This window comes from Primulina tabacum, unplaced genomic scaffold (assembly GCF_025594145.1).
Source record: "Primulina tabacum isolate GXHZ01 unplaced genomic scaffold, ASM2559414v2 Contig1396, whole genome shotgun sequence".
In the NCBI taxonomy this organism is placed as follows: Eukaryota; Viridiplantae; Streptophyta; class Magnoliopsida; order Lamiales; family Gesneriaceae; genus Primulina; species Primulina tabacum.
In genome coordinates, this window is record NW_027460241.1 from 1 (window position 1) to 13803 (window position 13803).

General features: G+C 44.5%; 16 non-coding genes across 16 annotated transcripts; all 16 read left to right on the forward strand.

Annotated features, from left to right (window-relative positions):
• Nucleotides 1–689: 689 nt before the first annotated feature.
• Nucleotides 690–807, forward strand: LOC142536648 (5S ribosomal RNA). Its single transcript, XR_012818412.1, has one exon. It is a non-coding gene; the product is annotated as a 5S ribosomal RNA (ribosomal RNA).
• A 675-nt stretch (nt 808–1482) lies between these two features.
• On the forward strand, nt 1483–1600 carry LOC142536652 (5S ribosomal RNA). The gene has a single exon (XR_012818416.1). It is a non-coding gene; the product is annotated as a 5S ribosomal RNA (ribosomal RNA).
• Nucleotides 1601–2272: 672 nt separating this feature from the next.
• LOC142536650 (5S ribosomal RNA) lies at nt 2273–2390 on the forward strand. The gene has a single exon (XR_012818414.1). It is a non-coding gene; the product is annotated as a 5S ribosomal RNA (ribosomal RNA).
• Nucleotides 2391–3069: 679 nt separating this feature from the next.
• Nucleotides 3070–3185, forward strand: LOC142536644 (5S ribosomal RNA). The gene has a single exon (XR_012818408.1). It is a non-coding gene; the product is annotated as a 5S ribosomal RNA (ribosomal RNA).
• Nucleotides 3186–3865: 680 nt separating this feature from the next.
• LOC142536647 (5S ribosomal RNA) lies at nt 3866–3981 on the forward strand. Its single transcript, XR_012818411.1, has one exon. It is a non-coding gene; the product is annotated as a 5S ribosomal RNA (ribosomal RNA).
• A 682-nt stretch (nt 3982–4663) lies between these two features.
• On the forward strand, nt 4664–4782 carry LOC142536638 (5S ribosomal RNA). Its single transcript, XR_012818402.1, has one exon. It is a non-coding gene; the product is annotated as a 5S ribosomal RNA (ribosomal RNA).
• A 683-nt stretch (nt 4783–5465) lies between these two features.
• LOC142536643 (5S ribosomal RNA) lies at nt 5466–5583 on the forward strand. The gene has a single exon (XR_012818407.1). It is a non-coding gene; the product is annotated as a 5S ribosomal RNA (ribosomal RNA).
• Nucleotides 5584–6276: 693 nt separating this feature from the next.
• LOC142536646 (5S ribosomal RNA) lies at nt 6277–6397 on the forward strand. The gene has a single exon (XR_012818410.1). It is a non-coding gene; the product is annotated as a 5S ribosomal RNA (ribosomal RNA).
• A 676-nt stretch (nt 6398–7073) lies between these two features.
• Nucleotides 7074–7193, forward strand: LOC142536641 (5S ribosomal RNA). Its single transcript, XR_012818405.1, has one exon. It is a non-coding gene; the product is annotated as a 5S ribosomal RNA (ribosomal RNA).
• Nucleotides 7194–8255: 1062 nt separating this feature from the next.
• LOC142536651 (5S ribosomal RNA) lies at nt 8256–8374 on the forward strand. Its single transcript, XR_012818415.1, has one exon. It is a non-coding gene; the product is annotated as a 5S ribosomal RNA (ribosomal RNA).
• A 684-nt stretch (nt 8375–9058) lies between these two features.
• On the forward strand, nt 9059–9177 carry LOC142536645 (5S ribosomal RNA). Its single transcript, XR_012818409.1, has one exon. It is a non-coding gene; the product is annotated as a 5S ribosomal RNA (ribosomal RNA).
• A 684-nt stretch (nt 9178–9861) lies between these two features.
• On the forward strand, nt 9862–9980 carry LOC142536639 (5S ribosomal RNA). The gene has a single exon (XR_012818403.1). It is a non-coding gene; the product is annotated as a 5S ribosomal RNA (ribosomal RNA).
• A 1066-nt stretch (nt 9981–11046) lies between these two features.
• On the forward strand, nt 11047–11164 carry LOC142536640 (5S ribosomal RNA). Its single transcript, XR_012818404.1, has one exon. It is a non-coding gene; the product is annotated as a 5S ribosomal RNA (ribosomal RNA).
• Nucleotides 11165–11843: 679 nt separating this feature from the next.
• LOC142536637 (5S ribosomal RNA) lies at nt 11844–11962 on the forward strand. Its single transcript, XR_012818401.1, has one exon. It is a non-coding gene; the product is annotated as a 5S ribosomal RNA (ribosomal RNA).
• A 674-nt stretch (nt 11963–12636) lies between these two features.
• LOC142536642 (5S ribosomal RNA) lies at nt 12637–12753 on the forward strand. The gene has a single exon (XR_012818406.1). It is a non-coding gene; the product is annotated as a 5S ribosomal RNA (ribosomal RNA).
• Nucleotides 12754–13430: 677 nt separating this feature from the next.
• Nucleotides 13431–13545, forward strand: LOC142536649 (5S ribosomal RNA). The gene has a single exon (XR_012818413.1). It is a non-coding gene; the product is annotated as a 5S ribosomal RNA (ribosomal RNA).
• Nucleotides 13546–13803: the final 258 nt, after the last annotated feature.

Below are 13803 nucleotides of genomic sequence, written 5' to 3' on the forward strand. Positions count from 1 at the left end.
TTTCGTGTTGCCCTTTTTTTCGTGTTTTTTCTATTTTTGATTACTTGTTGACAGACGATTTTCGGCTCAAATCATCTGAATCTCGATCGGGACCAGATAAGACATGTGAAATGAAAGTAGCTCGGCACTGCCGGATTTGGACAAAATTGTAGGCTAATTTGATTGTAAACGGCAAACGGACGAGACTCATTACTACGCAATGAGCTGACGAGATTTTAGCCGAATTCCTTCTCTAAGACCCTCTAATTTGCGATTTACCGCTTCTGTTAAGCTTTCGTTTCCTCGAGAAATCCGCTTAGGAAGTTCGAAATTCGATTCCGGTTCCATTTTAATCGTATCCCAGGCATAATAATAGCTTTACATTCGTTATTTCCTTCTTCTTATTTTTTTTTCTATTTTCTGGGAACATTTATCGATTTTTGTTGTCGTGAGCCGGTTCTGTGCGGAAGGGTATGACGCAGATTACTCCGAGACGGTTAACTATTAAAAATTATTTCGACTGTTTTATCCATAATTTACGTAAACGATCGCGACACGAGGTCTTCCCAGGGAGGTCACCCATCTACCTCTGCCATCGCGCCAGAACGCTTAACTTCGTGGTTATGATTGGGCGAAGCAGTGCCGCGTGTTGTCCATCGCCGCCCGCTCCACACGTACTCGAGGGATATAAGAATCATCCCCTCAATGTCGGGTGCGATCATACCAGCACTAATGCACCGGATCCCATCAGAACTCCGAAGTTAAGCGTGCTTGGGCGAGAGCAGTACTAGGATGGGTGACCCCCTGGGAATCCTCGTGTTGCACCCTTTTCGTGTTTTTTCTATTTTTGATTACTTGTTGACAGACGATTTTCGGCTCAAATCATCTGAATCTCGATCGGGACCAGATACATGTGAAATGAAAGTAGCTCGGGCACTGCCGGATTTGGACAAAATTGTAGGCTAATTTGATTGTAAACGGGCAAACGGACGAGACTCATTACTACGCAATGAGCTGACGAGATTTTAGCCGAATTCCTTCTCTAAGACCCTCTAATTTGCGATTTACCGCTTCTGTTAAGCTTTCGTTTCCTCGAGAAATCCGCTTAGGAAGTTCGAAATTCGATTCCGGTTCCATTTTATCGTATCCCAGGCATAATAATAGCTTTACATTCGTTATTTCCTTCTTCTTATTTTTTTTCTATTTTCTGGGAACATTTATCGATTTTTGTTGTCGTGAGCCGGTTCTGTGCGGAAGGGTATGACGCAGATTACTCCGGAGACGGTTAACTAATTAAAAAATTATTTCGACTGTTTTATCCATAATTTACGTAAACGATCGCGACACGAGGTCTTCCCAGGGAGGTCACCCATCCTACCTCTGCCATCGCGCCAGAACGCTTAACTTCGTGGTTATGATTGGGCGAGAGCAGTGCCGCGTGTCCATCGCCGCCCGCTCCACACGTACTCGAGGGATATAAGAATAAACATCCCACTCAATGTCGGGTGCGATCATACCAGCACTAATGCACCGGATCCCATCAGAACTTCGAAGTTAAGCGTGCTTGGGCGAGAGCAGTACTAGGATGGGTGACCCCTGGGAAGTCCTCGTGTTGCACCCTTTTTCGGGTTTTTCTATTTTTTATTACTTGTTGACAGACGATTTTCGGCTCAAATCATCTGAATCTCGATCGGACCAGATAAGACATGTGAAATGAAAGTAGCTCGGGCACTGCCGGATTTGGACAAAATTGTAGGCTAATTTGATTGTAAACGGCAAACGGACGAGACTCATTACTACGCAATGAGCTGACGAGATTTTAGCCGAATTCCTTCTCTAAGACCCTCTAATTTGCGATTTACGCTTCTGTTAAGCTTTCGTTTCCTCGAGAAATCCGCTTAGGAAGTTCGAAATTCGATTCCGGTTCCATTTTATCGTATCCCAGGCATAATAGCTTTACATTCGTTATTTCCTTCTTCTTATTTTTTTTTCTATTTTCTGGGAACATTTATCGATTTTTGTTGTCGTGAGCCGGTTCTGTGCGGAAGGGTATGACGCAGATTACTCCGGAGACGGTTAACTATTAAAACAATTATTTCGACTGTTTTATCCATAATTTACGTAAACGTCGCGACACGAGGTCTTCCCAGGGAGGTCACCCATCCTACTCTGCCATCGCGCCAGAACGCTTAACTTCATGGTTATGATTGGGCGAGAGCAGTGCCGCGTGTTGTCCATCGCCGCCCGCTCCACACGTACTCGAGGGATATGAATAAACATCCCACTCAATGTCGGGTGCGATCATACCAGCACTAATGCACCGGATCCCATCAGAACTCCGAAGTTAAGCGTGCTTGGGCGAGAGCAGTACTAGGATGGGTGACCCCTGGGAAGTCCTCGTGTTGCACCCTTTTTCGTGTTTTTCTATTTTTGATTACTTGTTGACAGACGATTTTCGGCTCAAATCATCTGAATCTCGATCGGGACCAGATAAGACATGTGAAATGAAAGTAGCTCGGGCACTGCCGGATTTGGACAAATTTGTAGGCTAATTTGATTGTAAACGGGCAAACGGACGAGACTCATTACTACGCAATGAGCTGACGAGATTTTAGCCGAATTCCTTCTCTAAGACCCTCTAATTTGCGATTTACCGCTTCTGTTAAGCTTTCGTTTCCTCGAGAAATCCGCTTAGGAAGTTCGAAATTCGATTCCGGTTCCATTTTATCGTATCCCAGGCATAATAATAGCTTTACATTCGTTATTTCCTTCTTCTTATTTTTTTTCTATTTTCTGGGAACATTTATCGATTTTTGTTGTCGTGAGCCGGTTCTGTGCGGAAGGGTATGACGCAGATTACTCCGGAGACGGTTAACTATTAAAAAATTATTTCGACTGTTTTATCCATAATTTACGTAAACGTCGCGACACGAGGTCTTCCCAGGGAGGTCACCCATCCTACCTCTGCCATCGCGCCAGAACGCTTAACTTCGTGGTTATGATTGGGCGAGAGCAGTGCCGCGTGTTGTCCATCGCCGCCCGCTCCACACGTACTCGAGGGATATAAGAATAAACATCCCACTCAATGTCGGGTGCGATCATACCAGCACTAATGCACCGGATCCCATCAGAACTCCGAAGTTAAGCGTGCTTGGGAGAGCAGTACTAGGATGGGTGACCCCTGGGAAGTCCTCGTGTTGCACCCTTTTTCGTGTTTTTCTATTTTTGATTACTTGTTGACAGACGATTTTCGGCTCAAATCATCTGAATCTCGATCGGGACCAGATAAGACATGTGAAATGAAAGTAGCTCGGGCACTGCCGGATTTGGACAAAATTGTAGGCTAATTTGATTGTAAACGGGCAAACGGACGAGACTCATTACTACGCAATGAGCTGACGAGATTTTAGCCGAATTCCTTCTCTAAGACCCTCTAATTTGCGATTTACCGCTTCTGTTAAGCTTTCGTTTCCTCGAGAAATCCGCTTAGGAAGTTCGAAATTCGATTCCGGTTCCATTTTATCGTATCCCAGGCATAATAATAGCTTTACATTCGTTATTTCCTTCTTCTTATTTTTTTTTCTATTTTCTGGGAACATTTATCGATTTTTGTTGTCGTGAGCCGGTTCTGTGCGGAAGGGTATGACGCAGATTACTCCGGAGACGGTTAACTCATTAAAAAATTATTTCGACTGTTTTATCCATAATTTACGTAAACGGTCGCGACACGAGGTCTTCCCAGGGAGGTCACCCATCCTACTCTGCCATCGCGCAGAACGCTTAACTTCATGGTTATGATTGGGCGAGAGCAGTGCCGCGTGTTGTCCATCGCCGCCCGCTCCACACGTACTCGAGGGATATAAGAATAAACATCCCACTCAATGTCGGGTGCGATCATACCAGCACTAATGCACCGGATCCCATCAGAACTCCGAAGTTAAGCGTGCTTGGAGAGCAGTACTAGGATCGGTGACCCCCTGGGAAGTCCTCGTGTTGCACCCTTTTCGTGTTTTTCTATTTTTGATTACTTGTTGACAGACGATTTTCGGCTCAAATCATCTGAATCTCGATCGGGACCAGATAAGACATGTGAAATGAAAGTAGCTCGGGCACTGCCGGATTTGGACAAAATTGTAGGCTAATTTGATTGTAAACGGGCAAACGGACGAGACTCATTACTACGCAATGAGCTGACGAGATTTTAGCCGAATTCCTTCTCTAAGACCCTCTAATTTGCGATTTACCGCTTCTGTTAAGCTTTCATTTCATCGAGAAATCCGCTTAGGAAGTTCGAAATTCGATTCTGGTTCCATTTTATCGTATCCCAGGCATAATAATAGCTTTACATTCGTTATTTCCTTCTTCTTATTTTTTTTCTATTTTCGGGGAACATTTATCGATTTGTTGTCGTGAGCCGGTTCTGTGGGAAGGGGACTATGACGCAGATTACTCCGGATACGGTTAACTCATTAAAAACAATTATTTCGACTGGTTTAACCATAATTTACGTAACCGGTCGCGACACGAGGTCTTCCCAGGGAGGTCACCCATCCTACCTCTGCCATCGCGCCAGAACGCTTAACTTCGTGGTTATGATTGGGCGAAAGCAGTGCCGCGTGTTGTCCATCGCCGTCCGCTCCACACGTACTCGAGGGATATAAGAATAAACATCCCACTCAATGTCGGGTGCGATCATACCAGCACTAATGCACCGGATCCCATCAGAACTCCGAAGTTAAGTATGCTTGGGCGAGAGCAATACTAGGATGGGTGACCCCCTGGGAAGTCCTTGTGTTGCACCCTTTTTCGTGTTTTCTATTTTTGATTACTTGTTGACAGACGATTTTCGGCTCAAATCATCTGAATCTTGATCGGGACCAAATATGACATGTGAAATGAAAGTAGCTCGGGCACTGTCGGATTTGGACAAAATTGTAGGCTAATTTGATTGTAAACGGGCAAACGGACGAAACTCATTACTACGCAATGAGCTGACGAGATTTTAGCCGAATTCCTTCTCTAAGACCCTCTAATTTGCGATTAAACGCTTCTGTTAAGCTTTCGTTTCCTCGAGAAATCCGCTTAGGAAGTTCGAAATTCGATTCCGGTTCCATTTTATCGTATCCCAGGCATAATAATAGCTTTACATTCGTTATTTCCTTCTTCTTATTTTTTTTCTATTTTCTGGGAACATTTATCGATTTTTGTTGTCGTGCGCCGGTTCTGTGCGGAAGGGTATGACGCAGATTACTCCGGAGATGTTTAACTAATTAAAAATAATTATTTCGACTGTTTTATCCATAATTTACGTAAACGATCGCGACACGAGGTCTTCCCAGGGAGGTCACCCATCCTAGCCTCTGCCATCGCGCCAGAACGCTTAACTTCGTGGTTATGATTGGGCGCGAGCAGTGCCGCGTGTTGTCCATCGCCGCCCGCTCCACACGTCTTCGAGGAGATAAGAATAAACATCCCACTCAATGTCAGGGTGCGATCATACCAGCACTAATCCACCGGATCCCATTAGAACTCCGAAGTTAAGCGTGCTTGGGCGAGAGCAGTACTAGGATGGCTTACCTCCTGGGAAGTCCTCGGTTGCACCCCTTTTCGGTTTTTCTATTTTGATTACTTGTTGACAGACGATTTTCGGCTCAAATAATCTGAATCTCGATTGGGACCAGATAAGACATGTGAAAATGAAAGTAGCTCGGGGCACTGCCGGATTTGGACAAAATTGTAGGCTAATTTGATTGTAAACGGGCAACTGACGAGACACATTTCTACGCAATGAGCTGACGAGATTTTAGCCGAAAATCCTTCTCTAAGACCCTCTAATTATTGCGATTTACCCTCTTCTCCTTAGCTTTTGTTTCCTCGGAAAATCCGCTTAGGAAGTTCGAAATTTCGATTCCGGTTCCATTTTATCGTATCCCAGGCATAATAATAGCTTTACATTCGTTATTTCCTTCTTCTTATTTTTTTTTCTATTTTCTGGGAACATTTATATCGATTTTTGTTGTCGTGCGCCGGTTCTGTGCGGAAGGGTATGACGCAGATTACTCCGAGATGTTAACTCATTAAAAATAATTATTTCGACTGGTTTTAATCCATAATTTACGTAACGGCTCGCGACACGAGGGTCTTCCAGGGAGGTCACCCATCCTAGCTCTTGCCATCGCGCCAGAACGCTTAACTTCAGTGGTTATGATTGGGCGAGAGCAGTGTCCGCGTGTTGTCCATCGCCGCCCTGCTCCACACGTACTCGAGGGATATAAGAATAACATCCCACTCAATGTCGGGTGCGATCATACCAGCACTAATGCCACCGGATCCCATTCAGAACTCCGAAGTTAAGCGTGCTTGGGCTGAGAGCAGTACTAGGATGGGTGACCCCTGGGAAGTCCTCGTGTTGCACCCCTTTTTGTTTTTCTATTTTTGATTACTTGTTGACAGACGATTTTCGGCTCAAATCATCTGAATCTCGATCGGGACCAGATAAGACATGTGAAATGAAAGTAGCTCGGGCACTGCCGGATTTGGACAAAATTGTAGGCTAATTTGATTGTAAACGGGCAAACGGACGGACTCATTACTACGCAATGAGCTGACGAGATTTTAGCCGAATTCCTTCTCTAAGACCCTCTAATTTGCGATTTACCTCTTCTTTAAGCTTTCGTTTCCTCGAGAAATCCGCTTAGGAAGTTCGAAATTCGATTCCGGTTCCATTTTATCGTATCCCAGGCATAATAATAGCTTTACATTCGTTATTTCCTTCTTCTTATTTTTTTTCTATTTTCTGGGAACATTTATCGATTTTTGTTGTCGTGAGCCGGTTCTGTGCGGGGTATGACGCAGATTACTCCGGAGACGGTTAACTCATTAAAAACAATTATTTCGACTGTTTTAACCATAATTTACGTAACCGGTCGCACACGAGGTTTTTCGCAGGGAGGTCAGCCATCCTAGCTCTGCCATCGCGCCAGAACGCTTAACTTCATGGTTATGATGGGGCGAAAGCAGTGCCGCGTGTTGTCCATCGCCGCCCGCTCCACACGTACTCGAGGGATATAAGAATAAACATCCCACTCAATGTCGGGTGCGATCATACCAGCACTAATGCACCGGATCCCAACAGAACTCCGAAGTTAAGCGTGCTTGGGCGAGAGCAAGTACTAGGATGGGTGACCCCCTGGAAAGTCCTCGTGTTGCACCCTTTTTCGTGTTTTTCTATTTTTGATTACTTGTTGACAAACGATTTTCGGTTCAAATCATCTGAATCTCGATCGGGACCAGATAAGACATGTGAAATGAAAGTAGCTCGGGCACTGCCGGATTTGGACAAAATTGTAGGCTAATTTGATTGTAAACGGGCAACGGACGAGACTCATTACTACGCAATGAGCTGACGAGATTTTAGCCGAATTCCTTCTCTAAGACCCTCTAATTTGCTTTTTACCGCTTCTGTTAAGCTTTCGCTTCTCGAGAAATCCGCTTAGGAAGTTCGAAATTCGATTCCAGTTCCATTTTATCGTATCTCAGGCATAATAATAGCTTTACATCGTATTTACCCCTAGGTTGTCCTCGTGTTTCACCCCTTTTCGTGTTTTTCTATTTTGATTACTTGTTGAAAGACGATTTTCGGCTCAAATCATCTGAATCTCGATCGGGACCAGATAAGACATGTGAAATGAAAGTAGCTCGGGCACTGCCGGATTTGGACAAAATTGTGGCCTAATTTGATTGTAAACGGGCAACGGACGAGATTCATTACTACGCAATGAGCTGACGAGATTTTAGCCGAATTCCTTCTCTAAGACCCTCTAATTTGCTATTTACCGCTTCTGTTAAGCTTTCGTTTCCTCGAGAAATCCGCTTAGGAAGTTCGAAATTCGATTCCGGTTCCATTTTATCGTATCCCAGACATAATAATAGCTTTACATTCGTTATTTCCTTCTTCTTATTTTTTTTTCTATTTTCTGGGAACGTTTATCGATTTTTGTTGTCGTGAGCCGGTTCTGTGCGGAAGGGTATGACGCAGATTACTCCGGAGGCGGTTAACTCATTAAAAACAATTATTTCGACTGTTTTATCCATAATTTACTTAAACGATCGCGACACGAGGTCTTCCCAGGGAGGTCACCCATCCTAGCTCTACCATCGCGCCATAACGCTTAACTTCATGGTTATGATTGGGCGAGAGCAGTGCCGCGTGTTGTCCATCGCCGCCCGCTCCACACGTACTCGAGGGATATAAGAATAAACATCCCACTCAATGTGGGTGCGATCATACCAGCACTAATGCACCGGATCCCATCAGAATTCCGAAGTTAAGCGTGCTTGGGCGTGAGCAGTACTAGGATGGGTGACCCCCAGGGAAGTCCTCGTGTTGCACCCCTTTTCGTGTTTTTCTATTTTGATTACTTGTTGACAGACGATTTTCGGCTCAAATCATCTGAATCTCGATCGGGACCAGATAAGACATGTGAAATGAAAGTAGCTCGGGCACTGCCGGATTTGGACAAAATTGTAGGCTAATTTGATTGTAAACGGGCAAACGGACGAGACTCATTACTACGCAATGAGCTGACGAGATTTTAGCCGAATTCCTTCTCTAAGACCCTTTATTTTGCGATTTACCGCTTCTGTTAAGCTTTCGTTTCCTCGAGAAATCCGCTTAGGAAGTTCGAAATTCGATTCCGGTTCCATTTTATCGTATCTCAGGCATAATAATAGCTTTACATTCGTTATTTTCTTCTTCTTATTTTTTTTTTCTAATTTCTGGGAACATTTATCGATTTTTGTTGTCGTGAGCCGGTTCTGTGCGGAAGGGTATGACGCAGATTACTCCAGAGACGGTTAACTCATTAAAAACAGTTATTTCGACTGTTTTATCCATAATTTACGTAAACGGTCGCGACACGAGGTCTTCCCAGGGAGGTCACCCATCCTAGCTCTGCCATCGCGCAAGAACGCTTAACTTCATGGTTATGATTGGGCGAGAGCAGTGCCGCGTGTTGTCCATCGCCGCTTGCTCCACACGTACTCGAGGGATATAAGAATAAACATCCCACTCAATGTCGGGTGCGATCATACCAGCACTAATGCCATGGATCCCATCAGAACTCCGAAGTTAAGCGTGCTTGGACGAGAGCAGTACTAGGATCGGTGACCTCCTGGGAAGTCCTCGTGTTGCACCCTTTTTCTTGTTTTTCTATTTTTGATTACTTGTTGACAGACGATTTTCGGCTCAAATCATCTGAATCTCGATCGAGACCAGATAAGACATGTGAAATGAAGTAGCTCGGGCACTGCCGGATTTGGACAAAATTGTAGGCTAATTTGATTGTAAACGGGCAAACGGACGAGACACATTACTACGCAATGAGCTGACGAGATTTTAGCCGAAATCCTTCTCTAAGACCCTCTAATTTGCGATTTACCTCTTCTCTTAAGCTTTCGTTTCCTCGAGAAATCCTCTTAGGAAGTTCGAAATTCGATTCCGGTTCCATTTTATCGTATACCAAGCATAATAATAGCTTTACATTCGTTATTTCCTTCTTCTTATTTTTTTTTTCTATTTTCTGGGAACATTTATCGATTTTTGTTGTCGTGAGCCGGTTCTGTGTGGATGGGTATGACGCAGATACTCCGGAGACGGTTAACTCATTAAAAACAATTATTTCGACTGTTTTAACCATAATTTACGTAACCGGTCGCGGCATGAGGTCTTCTCCAGGGAGGTCACCCATCCTAGCTCTGCCATCGGCGCCAGAACGCTTAACTTCATGGTTATGATTGGGCGAGAGCAGTGCCGCGTGTTGTCCATCGTCGCCCGCTCACACGTACTCGAGGGATATTAGAATAACAATCCCACTCAATGTCGGGTGCGATCATACCAGCACTAATGCACCGGATCCCAACAGAACTCCGAAGTTAAGCGTGCTTGGGCAAGAGCAGTACTAGGATGGGTGACCCCCTGGAAAGTCCTCGTGTTGCACCCTTTATCGTGTTTTTTCTATTTTTGATTACTTGTTGACAAACGATTTTCGGCTCAAATCATCTGAATCTCGATCTGGACCAGATAAGACATGTGAAATGAAAGTAGCTCGGGCACTGCCGGATTTGGACAAAATTGTAGGCTAATTTGATTGTAAACGGGTAAACGGACGAGACTCATTACTACGCAATGAGCTGACGAGATTTTAGACGAATTCCTTCTCTAAACCCTCTAATTTTCGATTTACCGCTTCTGTTAAGCTTTCGCTTCCTCGAGAAATCCGCTTAGGAAGTTCGAAATTCGATTCCAGTTCCATTTTATCGTATCCTAGGCATAATAATAGCTTTACATCGTTATTTACCCCTAGGTTGTCCTCGTGTTTCACCCCTTTTCGTGTTTTTCTATTTTTGATTACTTGTTGACAGACGATTTTCGGCTCAAATCATCTGAATCTCGATCGGGACCAGATAAGACATGTGAAATGAAAGTAGCTCGGGCACTGCCGAATTTGGACAAAATTGTGGGCTAATTTGATTGTAAACGGGCAACGGACGAGATTCATTACTACGCAATGAGCTGACGAGATTTTAGCCGAATTTCTTCTCTAAGACCCTCTAATTTGCGATTTACCGCTTCTATTAAGCTTTCGTTTCCTCGAGAAATCCGCTTAGGAAGTTCGAAATTCGATTCCGGTTCCATTTTATCGTATCCCAGGCATAATAATAGCTTTACATTCGTTATTTCCTTCTTCTTATTTTTTTTCTATTTTCTGGGAACATTTATCGATTTTTGTTGTCGTGAGCCGGTTCTGTGCGGAAGGGTATGACGCAGATTACTCCGGAGACGGTTAACTCATTAAAAACAATTATTTCGACTGTTTTATCCATAATTTACGTAAACGGTCGCGACACGAGGTCTTCCCAGGGAGGTCACCCATCCTACCTCTGCCATCGCGCCAGAACGCTTAACTTCATGGTTATGATTGGGCGAGAGCAGTGCCGCGTGTTGTCCATCGCCGCCCGCTCCACACGTACTCGAGGGATATAAGAATAAACATCCCACTCAATGTCGGGTGCGATCATACCACACTAATGCACCGGATCCCATCAGAACTCCGAAGTTAAGCGTGCTTGGGCGAGAGCAGTACTAGGATGGGTGACCCCCTGGGAAGTCCTCGTGTTGCACCCTTTTTCGTGTTTTTCTATTTTTGATTACTTGTTGACAGACGATTTTCGGCTCAAATCATCTGAATCTCGATCGGGACCAGATAAGACATGTGAAATGAAAGTAGCTCGGGCACTGCCGGATTTGGACAAAATTGTAGGCTAATTTGATTGTAAACGGGCAAACGGACGAGACTCATTACTACGCAATGAGCTGACGAGATTTTAGCCGAATTCCTTCTCTAAGACCCTCTAATTTGCGATTTACCTTCTGTTAAGCTTTCGTTTCCTCGAGAAATCCGCTTAGGAAGTTCGAAATTCGATTCCGGTTCCATTTTATCGTATCCCAGCATAAAATAGCTTTACATTCGTTATTTCCTTCTTCTTATTTTTTTTTTTCTATTCTGGGAACATTTATCGATTTTTGTTGTCGTGAGCCGGTTCTGTGCGGAAGGGTATGACGCAGATTACTCCGGAGACGGTTAACTCATTAAAAACAATTATTTCGACTGTTTTATCCATAATTTACGTAAACGGTCGCGACACGAGGTCTTCCCAGGGAGGTCACCCATCCTACTCTGCCATCGCGCCAGAACGCTTAACTTCATGGTTATGATTGGGCGAGAGCAGTGCCGCGTGTTGTCCATCGCCGCCCGCTCCACACGTACTCGAGGGATATAAGAATAAACATCCCACTCAATGTCGGGTGCGATCATACCAGCACTAATGCACCGGATCCCATCAGAACTCCGAAGTTAAGCGTGCTTGGGCGAGAGCAGTACTAGGATGGGTGACCCCCTGGGAAGTCCTCGTGTTGCACCCTTTTCGTGTTTTTCTATTTTTGATTACTTGTTGACAGACGATTTTCGGCTCAAATCATCTGAATCTCGATCGGGACCAGATAAGACATGTGAAATGAAAGTAGCTCGGGCACTGCCGGATTTGGACAAAATTGTAGGCTAATTTGATTGTAAACGGGCAAACGGACGAGACTCATTACTACGCAATGAGCTGACGAGATTTTAGCCGAATTCCTTCTCTAAGACCCTCTAATTTGCGATTTACCGCTTCTGTTAAGCTTTCGTTTCCTCGAGAAATCCGCTTAGGAAGTTCGAAATTCGATTCCGGTTCCATTTTATCGTATCCCAGGCATAATAATAGCTTTACATTCGTTATTTCCTTCTTCTTATTTTTTTTTCTATTTTCTGGGAACATTTCGATTTTTGTTGTCGTGAGCCGGTTCTGTGCGGAAGGTATGACGCAGATTACTCCGAGACGGTTAACTCATTAAAAACATTATTTCGACTGTTTTATCCATATTTACGTAAACGGTCGCGACACGAGGTCTTCCCAGGGAGGTCACCCATCCTAGCTCTGCCATCGCGCCAGAACGCTTAACTTCATGGTTATGATTGGGCGAGCAGTGCCGCGTGTTGTCCATCGCCGCCCGCTCCACACGTACTCGAGGATATAAGAATAAACATCCCACTCAATGTCGGGTGCGATCATACCAGCACTAATGCACCGGATCCCATCAGAACTCCGAAGTTAAGCGTGCTTGGGCGAGAGCAGTACTAGGATGTGACCCCCTGGGAAGTCCTCGTGTTGCACCCTTTTCGTGTTTTTCTATTTTGATTACTTGTTGACAGACGATTTTCGGCTCAAATCATCTGAATCTCGATCGGACCAGATAAGACATGTGAAATGAAAGTAGCTCGGGCACTGCCGGATTTGGACAAAATTGTAGGCTAATTTGATTGTAAACGGGCAAACGGACGAGACTCATTACTACGCAATGAGCTGACGAGATTTTAGCCGAATTCCTTCTCTAAGACCCTCTAATTTGCGATTTACCGCTTCTGTTAAGCTTTCGTTTCCTCGAGAAATCCGCTTAGGAAGTTCGAAATTCGATTCCGGTTCCATTTTATCGTATCCCAGGCATAATAATAGCTTTACATTCGTTATTTCCTTCTTCTTATTTTTTTTTTCTATTTTCTGGGAACATTTATCGATTTTTGTTGTCGTGAGCCGGTTCTGTGCGGAAGGGTATGACGCAGATTACTCCGAGACGGTTAACTCATTAAAACAATTATTTCGACTGTTTTATCCATAATTTACGTAAACGGTCGCGACACGAGGTCTTCCCAGGGAGTCACCCATCCTACTCTGCCATCGCGCCAGAACGCTTAACTTCATGGTTATGATTGGGCGAGAGCAGTGCCGCGTGTTGTCCATCGCCGCCCGCTCCCACGTACTCGAGGGATATAAGAATAAACATCCCACTCAATGTCGGGTGCGATCATACCAGCACTAATGCACCGGATCCCATCAGAACTCCGAAGTTAAGCGTGCTTGGCGAGAGCAGTACTAGGTGTGACCCCCTGGGAAGTCCTCGTGTTGCACCCTTTTTTTTTTCTATTTTTATTACTTGTTGACAGACGATTTTCGGCTCAAATCATCTGAATCTCGATCGGACCAGATAACATGTGAATGAAAGTAGCTCGGCACTGCCGGATTTGGACAAAATTGTAGGCTAATTTGATTGTAAACGGGCAAACGGACGAGACTCATTACTACGCAATGAGCTGACGAGATTTTAGCCGAATTCCTTCTCTAAGACCCTCTAATTTGCGATTTACCGATTCGGTTAGAAAAAAAAAAAAA